The sequence below is a fragment of the Aquila chrysaetos genome, chromosome 11 (genome assembly GCF_900496995.4).
Source record: "Aquila chrysaetos chrysaetos chromosome 11, bAquChr1.4, whole genome shotgun sequence".
Taxonomy (NCBI): domain Eukaryota; kingdom Metazoa; phylum Chordata; class Aves; order Accipitriformes; family Accipitridae; genus Aquila; species Aquila chrysaetos.
This window is the reverse complement of record NC_044014.1, coordinates 31,707,301-31,722,838: the sequence shown is the minus strand read 5'-3', so window position 1 is coordinate 31,722,838 and position 15,538 is coordinate 31,707,301. Positions and strand designations below refer to the sequence as shown.

The 15,538-nt window shown below is 41.3% G+C and overlaps 1 long non-coding RNA gene across 1 annotated transcript in view; it reads right to left on the bottom strand.

The window, feature by feature from the left end:
• Window positions 1-3,784: 3,784 nt before the first annotated feature.
• Window positions 3,785-15,538, bottom strand: part of LOC121233673 — an 83,514-nt gene continuing 71,760 nt past the window's right edge. Inside the window, exon 4 of the long non-coding RNA XR_005933610.1 lies at window positions 3,785-6,657. This is a non-coding gene — a long non-coding RNA (uncharacterized LOC121233673). The remainder of the gene's footprint in view (window positions 6,658-15,538) is intronic.

Genomic DNA, 15,538 nt, shown 5'->3' with positions numbered 1-15,538 from the left:
TTTATATAGTTTTGGATCATATTTTTCAGTGTTTGCATCATATTGTAGCTGTCTCCTCATATGAGGTGGTGAAACCAAGGCTTTAAGCTTTAGTAACTGAAAGGTTAAAACAAGCACCACTGGACAGAACAAAGGAACACTTATAGGAGTGCAGCAAAGGGCCAGTTCTCTGTGACAAAAAAATGTTCCCTGGATCATGGCACTAATGAATCAGACCCAGGAAGCTAGCAGAAAAAGTTGCGCTACTCCACCTTCTCTCTGGCCTGCACACCCATCTGTTGCAATCATGTGAGAGGCAGCATCGTCTCTGCAATGTAAAAGCCTCTGGAAAGACTCGTTTTACTCGATGAACCAACAGTAGTCATTCACCTACAGCTAAATTCTCAGTGGTTGTTCTGAGCAGTTTTTTTCCGTAGGTGATCAGCCTGCAAGTCTACTGGAAAAACCTGTAGTGAAATACTAGTGGGAAAAGCACAAAGTAGTTTTCACCTTGTTATAATTGTCAAGGTCAGAACTTTATTCTGCCATGCAGTTTATCTCAGCAAGCTCTGCTGAGAAAGTAACAACCTGTGCTGTTTCCCATGAAGATTTTACAACATGCTAGGGTGTTTCAGGAAAAAATACTCATTTGCAGTGAGAATGCAGCCTAACTTCAAAAGCAGCAAGGAAAGTCTAGGTTCTTTGGTCAGGTAAAGTTTCCATTGTTTTGCTATGGAATAAAAGGGGCCTGACTCTCTCCAATGCCTGAGATCTGTTACAGCCTTATAGGACGACCAGATTCAATACCAACCTTATCTTCTCCCTGATGTTTTTGGTTTTTTTTAATTCTTCTTTTAAGAACTTACTGTTTCACATTATTATTGAATTTCTGTCTGTCTTCATGGCGGCAGCCCTTAAGGAAAGCTACCAAAATGCACCAACGTAGTGCTTGTTGGGGGAAGAAAAGCATGGGAACGCAACAGGCAATTGGTGTTTTAAATTGTTCTTATAAAGAGATCATTGGTGGGACTGTGATTGTCCTGTTCTATTCCTCCTCCAGCAATAGGGTAGCAGCCATTTCTGTTGCTTATTTGCTTCCTTCACCAGTTAAAAAGGGCACGTACATGACCAACACTTACACATTATGTTCCTTTGTCCTCTTAGTTTTGATTATTAGGTCTGTGGGTGGCTCTTATATGCAGATGCTATAATCATTTGGTTCCCTTTTGAGTTTTTATTTACAAGATTTTTATTTTCACCTTTGTATTTCCCAAGTACTTGTTTCTACTTTTTAGAAAGAGTAGAAATTGGCCAGTAACTAAGCACTTCTACAGCAGTTACAAAACATTAAACCATAGCAATATCAGGTCAAACAACTAAGCTGCTTGTCCTGGTTTTGGCTGGGATAAAGTTAACTTTCTTCCTAGTAGCTGGTACAGTGTTAGGTTTTGGGTTCAGTATGAGAAGAATGTTGATAACACGCTGATGTTTTCAGTTGTTGCTAAGTAGTGTTTAGACTGAGTCAAGGATTTCTCAGCTTCTCATGCCCAGCCAGCAAGAAGGCTGGAGGGGCACAAGAAGTTGGGAGGGGACACAGCCAGGGCAGCTCACCCAGACTGGCCAAAGGGATATTCCATACCATCATGTCTAGTGTATAAACTGGGGGGAATTGGCCTGGCGGGATCGCTGCTCAGGAACTAACTGGGCATCGGTCGGCAGGTGGTGAGCAACTGCATTGTGCATCACTTGTTTTGTATATTCCAATTCTTTTATTAGTATTGTCATTTTATTATTGTTATTATTATCATTATTTGTTTCTTCCTTTCTGGTCTATTAAACTGTTCTTAACCCACGAGTTTTACTTTTTTTTCCGAATCTCTCCCCCATCCCACTGGGTGGGGGGGAAGTGAGTGAGTGGCTGCGTGGTGCTTAGTTGCTGGCTGGGGTTAAACCATGACACTGCTGCTCTGAGACCAGTATGTGTGGCCTTTGAGGGTTGTGTGCAATGATACAAAGAACAGCAACATAAACTGCAACTGGAAAAGAAAATCCACAGAGAATTAAAACTTGGGGGACTAAAGAGGACTGGATAGATGTGTCCCTGAATGTCACGGCAGAATTAATGCAGTACCTAGTAAATTAAGCTGATAAAATGAAAATTTGAAAAAAAAATAATTAAGATTTCCTCATGGGAAGGTAGGAGGCAACAAAATAGCAGTTAGCGACTTCATTAGTTTCCTGCCAGAATACAGCCCTGAACACGTTACTTTTACCTTTATTCAAATTACAATGCAGCACCATGAAGAAAGCTGCAATGTCTTCTGCCTGTTGCACAAGACCCTGGTACATCCAGGGCCATACATTGTGCAGTTCTGCAATCCTGTCGGCATTTAACAAGGTTCACTGCATACAATGTAACCATGTTCTGTGAAATGGTCAAAGATCATTCTACAGCATGCAATAGAGAGCCCCTTAACGAGTGGTGGCAGAGTACTTCAGAAATGTATTTAAAGAAGATAACAAAAGGCTAAAAACAACCCACGTATTGACTGGTTCTTTAGACATAACAAACAAATGACTCATTACTGGATCTAGCCACATGTAAGGGCAACAGAACAGGCAGTGCATTTACTGTCTAAAAGCACATTATTATCCTAATAATACATCAGCCTGCAGCAGCCTCCTTATGCTATAGTTTTCTACTGGATGTGCAGTCTTGAATTTCTGCGATAAACATTTACTGTGTAGCACAGCCTTTTCTTGGTAAACATTTGAAAGAGACTGGAGGAATGTACTGATGCAAGAGCTTAGGCTCAAACTAAGACTGCTTCAACTAACTCAAAACGTCTCCATGGTGGTTTTCATAAAGAATAAGTCTTTTATCATACCTGGGGGAAAACAAAACCTAACTCCCCCTTTATCTTTTAATGTATGATATCAAATAGCTTGAACATTATGCAGTAACCACAGGTGTCTACTTGATGCTTTTTTGTGTCTTTCAGATAGCAAACACCTGAGCATACCTGAAAGTGCATTTCAATCAAAACGCCTTTGCTGATCACCTGTCTAGCAAACACGCAGCAGACAACAACTACAGTTCATTAAAATAGAAAAATCATTTCATGCTCTACTTCAACTCAATCCTAAGCAGTCTTGTTCAGCACAGTGCTGTCTTCTAATGCAAGGTATAGGAAGCAAGATCCAGATCGTCAGAGCAACATCCATATAATAAAGTACTAGTGCATAAAACTAATGACACATGATTATATGGATTCTTTGTATTCTTTACAAGTAATTTACATTTAAGACTGGAGGAAAAACACATCTGACATCAGTAAGACTGTAATGCTTACTTCCAGATGTGGGTACCTACAGACACCAGAAGTGGAGCTTTTACTAGTTTTCCTCCCTAAATGCTTTCTCAGTCTTGCAGAGAGCTGCTCTGTGGCTGAGAGGTCCTTCCTGTCCCATTAAGTTCCCAGACTCTCTATAATTTTCAGCACAGGTGCAAAAAAAAATTGAAGATTTAGGTCTTTTGGCTTGATTTTCTATTTTGTGTCGTCCCCCCCCCCCCAAAAAAAAAAAAAAGGGAAAAAAAAAAAGGGAAGATAGGGCAAGGGCTGAGTAATCATACAGGCACTGCTAACTGGCTTCACCTCTGCATCAAGTAATCACTTTGGTCATTATCAGATTCAGGCATGCTGCAGAGAAAAAAAAAACCAGAATTTTTTCTCAATCCATTGAATTATCCACCAACAGTTATCAGTAGCTGAGACAGGAAAAAACACATTTGAAAGAGCATTGATTGCAGTTCTTCATTTTTATTGGATGTACGTCTACATGTACTAATACTGAATGTTTCTCCATGAAATAAAGGTTCGATTAAGCAGAAAAGATGTTTTAAATAATAGCTCTCTGCTGGACTCCAGTGACACCTACTGGGAAGTAAAGAATTTACCAAACATTTCTTGAAAAAGTAGAAGCATTACTTTTTGCACCTGCCCTTGGGATCACTAATAAACTCTTTTTGGCAGCTCAGGCTAAGAACCATGTCACAATTCAGTGTTATAATTAATGAAATATTTTGTGTTTATTTTTCAAAATAGGATTTTGACTCCATCTGATTATTAACTGCTTGGAACTGCATTTTTATCACTCTAAAGATATTGTCAAGTCACACATTTTGCTATTGGCAGCAGTACATTAAAATAGTCTGCTGGATTTTTGGCTTACTAGAGTACACTGGGACACGTCTCCAACGATCTTCTTAGTCATTTCATTAATATAATTTCAGTCAAAAAGTAAATAATGTAATACATCTTCATTTGCTTTCAGTTGCATGCATTTTAGCATGGATTCCAAAATTTTAAAATCTCATGAGTAGCACAACCAGCTGAGATCATGGTTTTGCTTCTGACAAATCCCTGCTGTTTGTACTGCTGAACTGGTTTGTCACAGCTGTATTAGTCTCATAGGTCATATAGATATTTCTGAACGTATCTTCAGCCAGCACTTGTAAAAGAATAAATACCAATAAGCTCCCTAAGAGACAGTTGGGAGTCTTTCCCTCCCCCCACTCCCCGTTAAGTGTTTTGTGCCTTCTTTTTCTAATAGGCAATACAAAACTCAACTTTCTTATCCTCCTAGTGTGAGATTTATAACGATGAGGTCTAGAGAGCTCCTCCTGGAAGGCTTTATTTCAATGGCAAAACAGAAGGAACAGCCCATCTCCAGGACCATGATTCAAATACAGTGGCCTTTTAGCAAAAACTGGAACAAGCAGCTCTTTCTATGGTGGAAATACTTATAGTTGTCACATATCTACATGTCTTTCTGATCAGATAATGCAGCCAAGAGTAACCAATTTCCTTTTCAGATACTTGAGATGTTTTGTTTAGGAAAAGAGAATACTCCCGTACATTTTTCAAGTTATCCACTACACCTCTTCAAAAAACCAAACGTGATGCAAGGCTCTACACACAGATGTAATATGCATGATGTACATTCAGAGACATGGCAGCTGCCAGCTGGAACATGCAGAATCAATGCAATAAGCAAAAGCAGTACTACTGCTCTGTGCAGCAGACTAATCTCTCCCATCTACCATTAGGCTCCACTGTGTAAGCTAGTTCAGTGTATAGGCATGAATATTTCTGTTTAAGACAATTTGTGACTGAGGGTTTTCTTCTGAGGTTGACAAGGAAATAACACATGCAAGGTTTTTAAACCACAGTCTTGCCAAACAATTGGCAATTAACATCACTGATAGAGGTCTAGCCATTCACATTTCATTAGGAAAGTTTGCCCTTACTACCTCTGGCAGGTTTAGAGCTGTCTCAGTTTCACCTCTAACGTTGAGGCACTTCCAGATATGGCTGAACAAAGCCACTTGCCCCAAATAAATTTTTCAACTCTTCATGCTGCAAATCCTTCCTTCAAGGAACTGAAGCGTCCTGTCCAAACGCCTATTTTGGTAAAGTCTGCCAGTTTCCAGTGCAAACTCTCCCAAGAGAACAAAAATGCTGTATGGAAAGGTGAGGAAGCATGGCAATGAGCACCCACCACCACCCAGCAACACAAATTAGCACAGCTCACAGAGTATCAGCCCAGGCATCTCAGATCAAAGAATGCACAGATCTTTTGAGTACCAAAGTTTAAGTTGAAAAATTGCTCCTGACAGAGCAGATCAGCCAGATTTGCACAGGCAGGAATATTTTTCTAGGTTACTGGAGAACAGCTAGAGACAGGTATAAGGCAGCTTAGTTCTATGGTAGATTACTTCCCAATTAAGTGCTGATCCCAGTACTCAATAATAAAAACTTCTTAACTAGACTATAAAGAGAATAATTTCTGAAGGAAACATAGAGACATTTTTATAAGTCAAGCTATAAATCTGTTAAGTGATAGTTAAATAGTGATTTTACAAACATGTCCATAATATTGGCTTTACAAACCTGTGTACATAATTAGAATGAAAAGATATTGGAGAAATTGCAGTATGTTGCAGCTTGAAGATCTGGTGAAAGAATGTAGTTCTTTGTTCTTAAACTTGCATGCATGGATGCACCAGACTTCAGCAGAGCAGAACTATGCATGAGTCCATGGAAATCAGATGCTCAGACATTACTCCCTGGTACTCTGCATTCAGGCCCTGGGTTAACTGTAACTTCTTTGAAGTGCACAGTGTCAGACAAACTGATAGGAAGTTGTCATGGTGACAAGCAAATGCATATAGAAAGAGATGCATACAGAAAGAACCAGCCCACAAAAATCAAAGAGACTTTGTATTCATACCTTGACTAAACAGAGATTCACATAATAGAATATAATTGTTATATGAGGATTAAAGCTTCTTGTAAATTAGATGTTAATTTCTCCACATGTGAAGTGAAAATATTTAATTGAAATTGAGGATAATCCATCCAGTCCTTTGTCAAAGATAAATGGGAAGCTTTTCTTGGCAAATGAGGAAAACCCAAATCACCTGTTTCTAAGTTTCCATTTAAACCCAGTAGTTTAAATTTCTCGTTATTTCAAAAAAGACAAGCCAAAAGCTATCTTCTATGTGAACAGATGCTGTGGTGTCTTCTTGAAGCAGCAGGCTTAGAGGCAGATTTGTCATGCAGCTGCAGAATGAAGTCAACAAGCCCGCTCTGTTCCAGGGCTGCTATTCAGAACCTTTTGGGCAGCAATGAAAGAAGATCACATCAATTTCATGCTGGTTTTGCTGCTCTACAAAGATAGCAGCAGCAGCAGACACAGACACAAATCATGCCTAGATTGCAGGGGAGGAAAATGTGTAAAACTTATTAGGAAAACAAGGTATGTAAGACCCAGTCAGTACAACTTTTACAAACACATCTTTTACTTTGAGGTACTTTTGGTGTCATGGCACTGCTTCTGTAACAGCCTCTACTCTGGCTGAGTTACAGGCATTGAGCTCCACGTGCAATTAAGTACCACATGAGTAAGGCCCCTGTATCTCTACTGGAGCATAGATTTTACAGACATCAGCCTCCGTCCCTGTCAGCAGCACTTCGCTCACGGCCCACATAGGTTCTTAGCATTGTGTTCTGCATCTGACATCACTCCCAATTAAACAGCTGAACTACAATCCAACACGCTTGTTTTACAATATGGATTTAGTTGTAACAAGAAGAGAAATTCCAACTGCAGATACAGAAAAACCTTTTCAGGCAGGGGAACAAGTTGCCCAGAGAGGCGGTGCAGTTCCCATTCTTGAAGGTTTTCAAGACCTAACTGGACAAAGCCCTGAGCGATCTGGTCTGACCTTAGAGCTGACCTTGCTTTGAGCAGGAGGTTGGATGAGAGACCTCGTGAGGTCCCTTCTCACCAGGACTATTTTATGATTCTGTGATGAACTACATATCCAAGTAAGTGCCAAGTGATCCATATGCTTTTTGAAAATGACATCATATATATACACACACTAATACCTATACATTAAAATATATTAACTTAGGCTCTCTGTAATATTAGCTGCTTAAATTAGAGCCCAGAGGATACCTCATTCTCTGTAACACCAGCGCTGTAGGTTAGGATGGCTGCAGTGCACGAACAGAAAATACAAGTCTCGGCACTCACTGCGTTATTCAGGTCAATAAAAAAAGTCTGCTTGGTTAGACATTGTTTTTGCAGTATTCCAAGGGAGAAGAGATAAAGAATTAGTAGCAGTTTGGAGGTGCGGTGATTACCTTTGTTCTGTCACTAGTTAATAGCAAACCCTAGTGTTTGGGGTTTTTTAAGGGTTGTATTGGGTTTGTCTGGCAAGGTTTTGGAAACAAAGCTTGGTAAAAGGCAGTTCATATAACAGATATCACAATGACCATAATCAGTGTTAACCATGCTGAGATACGAACTTATAAAATTAGATAAAAGCAGAGGCACAACAGAGCTAGAAAAGCAAGCTGTTGCAATGGAGTCTGTCAAAATCCAGTTACTGAGCTTTGCCATATCCTTGTCTTAAAGGGCACTCAGCAACCTCAACCAAGTACCTTCATGCTATATTAACCTTATGTCCTGTTTACTTGTACTGATTTCCCATTATTCATGCTAAACTTTGGGAATCTAGTCTGTATGTTTCTCTACAACACAAGGAAGTTAGTGTAAAGCATGCCTGCTACTAGCTTTGACTCATCCGAAGTGCCCTCAAATTGGTAACTTGGACATAAAAAAACAGGACTTCAAAATTCAACTGAATGAACTGCCTCTGGTTAAGCAGGTTTGAAGTGTAACCTCTGATCTGTTTGAGGTCATACTTGTGTGTTTCCTTGATTCCAGATGAAGTTTGATTTGTTTGCAACTGGAAAGTCTTTTTTTCCCCCAAAGTAGCAACTCTACTGATTTAGTTGGGGGCCACAACTGCACTGCAGGCAGGATGTTTGTGGCCTGAGCCTGCACACTCAAACTAGCTCTTCACCAGGTAGAGGACTGTAAAAGCCAGATCTGCCACAGTGTCCCTGCTGCTGGTACCCAGTGTGGGCAGATGAGACCAAACTAGTGTGACTCCAGTGAAGCTGCTCTCATATCCCTCTGCAGGAGAGCTCGAGAAGGTGAAAGGCAAGCACAGATCTCCTTCCTCTCTGCTCATGTTCCATTGTACTCAGACATGTTACAATCAACATTTACCCTTCTGCTTGTTGATGAGTCAGAAGACTCCAGCACATTTCTTCCCAGAGAACAGGGATTAAACCAGCAGATCTTTTCACTGGCAAGATAAACAGCCAGTCTCCCAGGAAACAGATCTATTCCACAAGATGTTAAAGAGGCCAGCTTTGTACTTCTGATCACAGCCACCTGCTTGTTCAAATACTTGCTTATATGTTTACGCTGACAACTAACAAGGAAATACTATTTTACAAAAGTATTACACTTCAAGCCTGTTCAACCTGAGGCAGTTCATTCAGTTGAATTCTGAAGTCCTGTTCTTCTATGTCCAAATTAAGATTATTCTGAGGCCAGAAAGGTTTAACATGTTACCATAACAATGGCTGCACCATGTCAGACTGTAGATCCATCTAACCCAATATCCTGCCTCCTGTCTAGGAAACAGCTCAAGAACAGGGGAAGCATGTCGTAGTTTACAACTGCTGCATGAGTGCATCAACAGGCTCTGCAACCTGCCACCCCTACCTCTGAGTGCCCTGTGCTCAAGGGTGGCTCAGATACAGTGCAGCTGCAACACTGGGTCAGGCTCATGTGCAAGAGCTGTGAGAAGCCTCATCAAGGCTTCCTCCATTTCACTTCAAGTTCCATTTAAGTTCAGACCCTCACATCGGTCTGGCTGAGCAGGTCTGAAGTGTAGCCTCTAATCCTGAGCTATGTTGTAGGTAAGCCTCACTACATGTGATGCGCCTTGCTGATCTGGACCCTGACTCAGCTTTCTCATTAGACCTTGGGCATGCCTCATCGCTATAGACTTGTCTAGTGATGATTGTGGCTGCCCCTGGTTACTGCCACTGGCCCTTCTCTGCTCTTACTGCACAAGTCTTGTGGGATTGGTGAGGCCACTTCCCCCGCTTGCCTTGCTGTCATCCTTGGCTCCTGGCTCACCTACCTCGCAGAGCAGCCCACTCTTGCTGCTCCCTGATGGCAACATCTCTTTTGAACAGAACAGGAAGCTTGATTCTAACCTAATATGGAGCCATACACCAATTTGGTAATAACGAAGATGAACTGGAAAAGTCCTTGATGAATGCAAGTCCTCCGCCCAGGTCTTTCTCCAAGCTCCATTAAGAAAGCATAAAATGCAAGCTCTCATATATTCTATGTACAGAACAATTTAGGACAACCGGCCTGTAAAAGCAATGCTTCAGGAAAAAAATAAGAATAAGAGCTTCTCTGCAGCTTTCTTTACACAACTACTGGCTGGAAAACCTGCTGCGTGCCTCTAGCACCTTATACTAGAAGACAGATTCAGTAATCAGTAGGAAACAGAATTAGCAGTGAAGGCAATGATATTCATGCAGTGCAATTTACCACAAGGCATCTGTCTGTACATGAATTAGTATTTTCCTTAATTATCTGTAATAGGAAATCCCAAGATTCTCAGCTGGCCCTGTCAGATAATATTAACTACAGACTTGGAAAATGATATAAAAATAGAAAGGAAGTTGAATCCTGCAGAGGCAGCAGTAGCACTTATCAAGGAATGCAAATAGAACTTCACTGCGAACTGCTGTATTGGCATCATTGGTCCCACTCCACTGCAGAGTTTACCAATACACCCCACACCACAATACAATTCAATACAACATGACATTCAGTTAACTCGCAGCACTCACACAGAGCAAAAGGACTACCAGAGACAGGAAAATCAGTAAAAGCAGCAAGTCCAGAGCAACATGTGATGATTGGCCACGTATGCTCACCTTTTAACATGCAACAGTTTATCTTTTCAAAACTCTGAAGATTTGATCATAAAGGTGATGTAGTCCTGCAAAGAACCATGTAAGGCATACTCCTGATACTGCCTATTTGAGGAAATTCTGCAATGTGGTACTATAACAAAAAGGGATCTGCTTTTCCGTATGTCAGTTCTAGCTGCCTCATAGCCAGTCACTTGCTACAAAAGACGTAATTTGAACCTAGCAAGCAGGGACTCTGGGGACTTGTGCTGGAGTAGGATAGCCAGAGACATTAGGTGGTCTCACTTGAGGCTTCAGAGTACAGCTGGCACAGACATTCCTCAGACTGCATGACAAAGTCCATCTGCAGCTGCACAGGTTCAAAAGCACCAATTACCAAATACAGCAACTACAGACACGGTCTACAGGCTCCCAGATCAGCCAAGCATATGTATCTTCACCAAGTAGCAGCTATAGAAGACAGGTCATACAGCATCTTGCAGAATGTCAGTCCTTCTGCACAGTCATAGCTGTAATCATCATGGAGACAGGGAGTGAAAAGTAGCAAACCAGACACTTCTTCATTACTCTTAGGCAAAAAGAAAGTGTGCAGCCTTTCCCATCACCATTCCTCATTCAGTCTGTTTCATCTGCTCACCGTTTCTCTGGCATTTCACATCCACATCCATCTCTCCTTACCACATTCCTTCTCTTCCTTTCCTACTTCTCCTGATTTTTCTACCTCGGCTTCTCTGACATGTTTAAGAGGAGAAAGGATGGACCTGGAGAGGATGGCACAATAATGCAACTATCGTATTTCTCCATCACTGCGTTTAGCTTCCACCCAGCTAGATACAACTTTGCTCTTTGGCTGAATCAGTAGAAACAGTTCAGGTTTTTCTAAGGCACTGGAGTTCAGTTCTTTTAAAGGGAAGCAAGCACAACCAAGTGAATAACTAAACTAGACTAGGAGTTTTGCTCCCTCCTTACAGGCAAATCCCCAGCAACAAAAGACTATCCCAGTGCACACCACCACACACCACACCACCACCACATTGCTTGGCTTCATACAAGCCAGTAATTCAAATCAAGCTTACACCTTCCCACCAACAGCCCTCAGGGAAGGTATTCATCACCAAATGATAGTGATGGCAACTTAGCTAAACATTACTTTATACTTTAAAAAATAGATACATTTTATAACAATATGTTTCTATGTTAATCAAAACCTTTCTTTTTTCACCTCCAAAAGACTCCTACAAACATTTGATTTCTCTTTCAGGGGAGGAGTTAACTAAAGTAATAGTGTTTCAAAAGGGAGCACAGTCAATCCTCTTCTACAGAACTGCATTTATAGTCATCTCCTTATAAACAGTGTATTGTGCCATAACTGTGAATATCTAAATCCACTATTTGCTCCCAACCTCTTTAGTTATATAATTTGTGGCTTGGAAAATGTCTGTGTAGGTCCTGACATAAAACCATAACAGCTCCAAATATCAGTGGGAATTATTTCTGTTCAGTAGGTTTGAATGGCTCTGTTAGACAAGTGTACCTAAGAGTTACTCTGTAAATAGGCATTGACATGCCAGAATATTACCGCGTCCACTGTTTGCAAGTGTCTGCCCTTATATAAAAGCCTATGTATATTTAATATTTACTTGATAGCTCACAATACGTCAGTAATTAAGGAGCATTTAAGATAAACATGAATCTAGAGGCTTTACTACACTAGGAAAAAAAAGAGAAATGTTCTTAATTCAGATTAAAATAGCTATGAAGACAAAATAACATGCTTTTATCTTAGGTTTTCCTATACACTTCAAATAAAAGCTACCAGTCAAAGTTACTACCCACCTTGTTATTCCTTAACAGGTATTTTATTATTTTTCTTTCACACTCTTGTCAGCCTTCCTTGGAAAAAAACTCAGCATGGCAACCTGTAACCTGAAGGTCTACAAAATAAAAAAGTTGTACCTCTTCTATGTATAATCTTTTCCTCTGTCAGTGCAGGACTGTTCCTTCTGATACTGTTATGACAGAGCTACATACCTTAATTTAGTGCAATGGAGCATGCTAATGCAAGGCCTGAAAGTTGTCTCACTACAGTGCTTTCTGCCTCAACTAGTATTTCCATATAAAGCTTCACAAGGCTGTCGTGTCCATGCACCATTTTGGGTTTGCACAGCCTCCCTTTACCTTTGGACCCCATGCACAGGGCATTGGAGCCTGAAAGCATGAGAAGAAAAGTCAGGGCCCTGCTTTGCCAAGGACTGTTGGCACTGGGGGAGAAGGGACCAGAAAAGTGCTTCCCACAAAGCAGAATACTTTAAAGCTTTCTGAGAGCAGGTGAACAGATCATTTACAGACTGTGGCACTGCCTCCCTAAAGGGAAACACCCAGGGCCACTGGTCCCCGGAGGCCCTTGCCTTCAAAAGGTTGCAAGGGTTAGAGAACAGCTCTAAGGAAGCTAGAGAACAGCATGAAGGCTAAATGCAAAGCAGTATCTTTTGAGATACACTAGCCTGACATACTAGAAAGACTGGCAATTTAGGTTGAACATTAGGTTCCTATGACCATGGCTCCACAACAAATTACTTATCATGTAAATAGTATACAGAACATTGTGAAAAAAGCAGTTCCTTGCGGGGCAAAAGTGATTTGACAATCAAATGCAGACAGCCTCCAAGAAGAAGGTGGAAGAATGTTAAGGCTGTGAGAAGTGCAGAAGTGAGAGGAAAAAAAGTAATTTTCCTGCCTAATGGCAGGATCTTCCTCTACACTGATGCAAAAGAAACTTACTTGATACGCAAGTCCTACACTGAAAGGAGATTCTTGTACCTCCAGAAATTAAGAGGAGGATATAATTTTCCTTTCTTGCCCTTTCTAGGGTATCTGGTAGTCAGACAGGGTTGACTAAATCACTTTAAATATTTCCTATAACAACACCTAAGATTATCATCATTAATATCTCTGAATGTTAATAAATAATTTCCACATGCTGTAAACAGCATCTGGTCTATTTTGCATAATGATGCTGCTGAGGTAGCTTCTGCTGCCATAGTCCCCATCTGACTAGGCTGTACCTGCTGCCACATCAGACCACTCCCAGGCCACTAGGCAGTTATAACCAGCAGCTATAGTTCTGCCTGCAGTTTTTTTATCCCCTTGGCAAATTCACACCCACAAATACAGACTCTGCTACTGAACAGCCAATATCCTCTCTGGTAGTAGCCATGAGGCAGAAACAATTTATTTTTTTCTTCTAGAAGAGTGTATCCTTCTGTGCAAGCAAGGACAGACAGGTCTTCTAGACAAAGCTGGGACACAGGTAGCCTGTATTTCTGCTATGGACTTCCTGAATGGCTTTACACAACTCTCTTACTTCATGTCCCATTTCTGAACTACAAGATGAAGATAGTACTTTTGCCTTCCTGCCTTTTTTGTCTTTCTTCTGTGTGGTTTTGGATGGGAGGAACCCCCCTTTTTTGATACTCTTAGAATGCAAACCTGCTGACCCTTGCAGTCTTTTACAGCTTCTCACTAAAAAAGAGTTCATTCTGTGGTGAGAAATGTTGCACTGGGGAGAAGGGAATGTTATTACTTCCCTTTCCTCAGTAGCCTGCTTTAGGAGAACAGCATCTGGCCTGGCAGGCCTCCCTTGTAAAGTGTGGTAGGACCTGACCGAGTACAACAGGAGCGGTCACATTTGAGTTGCAGTTAGGCCCGTGGTGCTCCATAATAAACCTTTGCCCTCTCACATTTTTAAGATAAAACAAACAAAGTCAAAATGCTCACATAGTAATCCAGTGCCATATGGACTGTCCTGTCATTATTTTACTCCTGAGATTTGACAACACAGGCTACCTGAAGCACCAAATAAAGTAGAAATTGTCACTAAAACGATTGCCCTGTAATTGCCTTCAGAAGTAGTAAAAGCAGCCAAAGCCACCCTCTGACTCCTGTGCAGCAAGGAAAAAGACTACAAGTAATTTAATAGGCATCTCTAAAGAAGCCAGAATAGAGCTGTATCACCTCTCATGCTCAGCCTCCATCAGCTTTCTGTACTCACTTCTGCTGCACTTTGTTTTCAGTTCTCTGAACTGGCTCATTTCACAGGAAGGAAGAACCATGCCTTTAGGAAGCAATATGAAAATACATTACATAAATGACAAACTGCAAGAACAGCCTGAAGGGCAGCTGAGGAGAACAAGCAATGGATTTCTGTGAGCTGTAAAGCATTGCTAACAGTAGCATTAAGAAGAAAGTTTACATTGAAAAGAAATACAGTCATTGAAGATGCCTGAAAGCCCTACAGATCAGTTCTATAGCTGCTAAGCTTCATTTTGTCAGGATGCAGCAAGGACCAGCTGTTCCCTAATGGACAAGGAGCCAGGCACAGTAACAAGGCTGTACCCACAGTACCTGAGCAAGGCAGACCCAGAGAGAGCAGCCAGGTTTGATCTCAAGTACCCAGATTATCCTGAAAGTTGGGGCAATGGTGTAGGTCCAAGATTAAACCGGAAAATTGAACTACAGATCGGGTCTGGTCCAGTAAAAATAGTCAGGGTCAGACACAGCTTATTAAGCATTCAGCAGACCCTACAGAGACAAGGCAAACCTGAGTTGAAGCTAAAAAGGCAGCATATAGATCAGGATGGGAATCAATAGCCAGCTAAGGCTATTGCAGAGCTAAAGACCAACACTTCTACAGCAGAGCTTAGATACTGAAGGCTTGGACCTGAGTTTAAGCAGAGCTCCTGGGCCCATGGGCAGAGGGTGTGGGTGGGGGTCCCGGATGAGGCTGATTAGGGTTGTTAAGATGTAGTCACTGAGGGCCCTGAAACATTTAATTCCTTTATCTTAAGCAAAAAAAAGCAACACAATTCTGTAGAGAATCCACAGCTACACAAATACTGTATTTGCACAAACCAAGGATATTTTGGAGGAACGGTACTGTCTCAAACAGGTATCACAGGACTACACAGGCCCTATTGCTCTTATAATTTAATTTTCAAGTGATTATTGGCACAGCTGGCTCTGCACATGACTTGTGCCTGCACAGCTTGTGATCACATTCCTCACAGCCTTGTGACAGCTCAAAACATTTTTCCCTGCCTGCGCTCACTTGCAGCCATTGAGTTTACTGTTTGGAAAATGGCAGGAGGCCCGCAGTATGTGCCTTGAGTCAT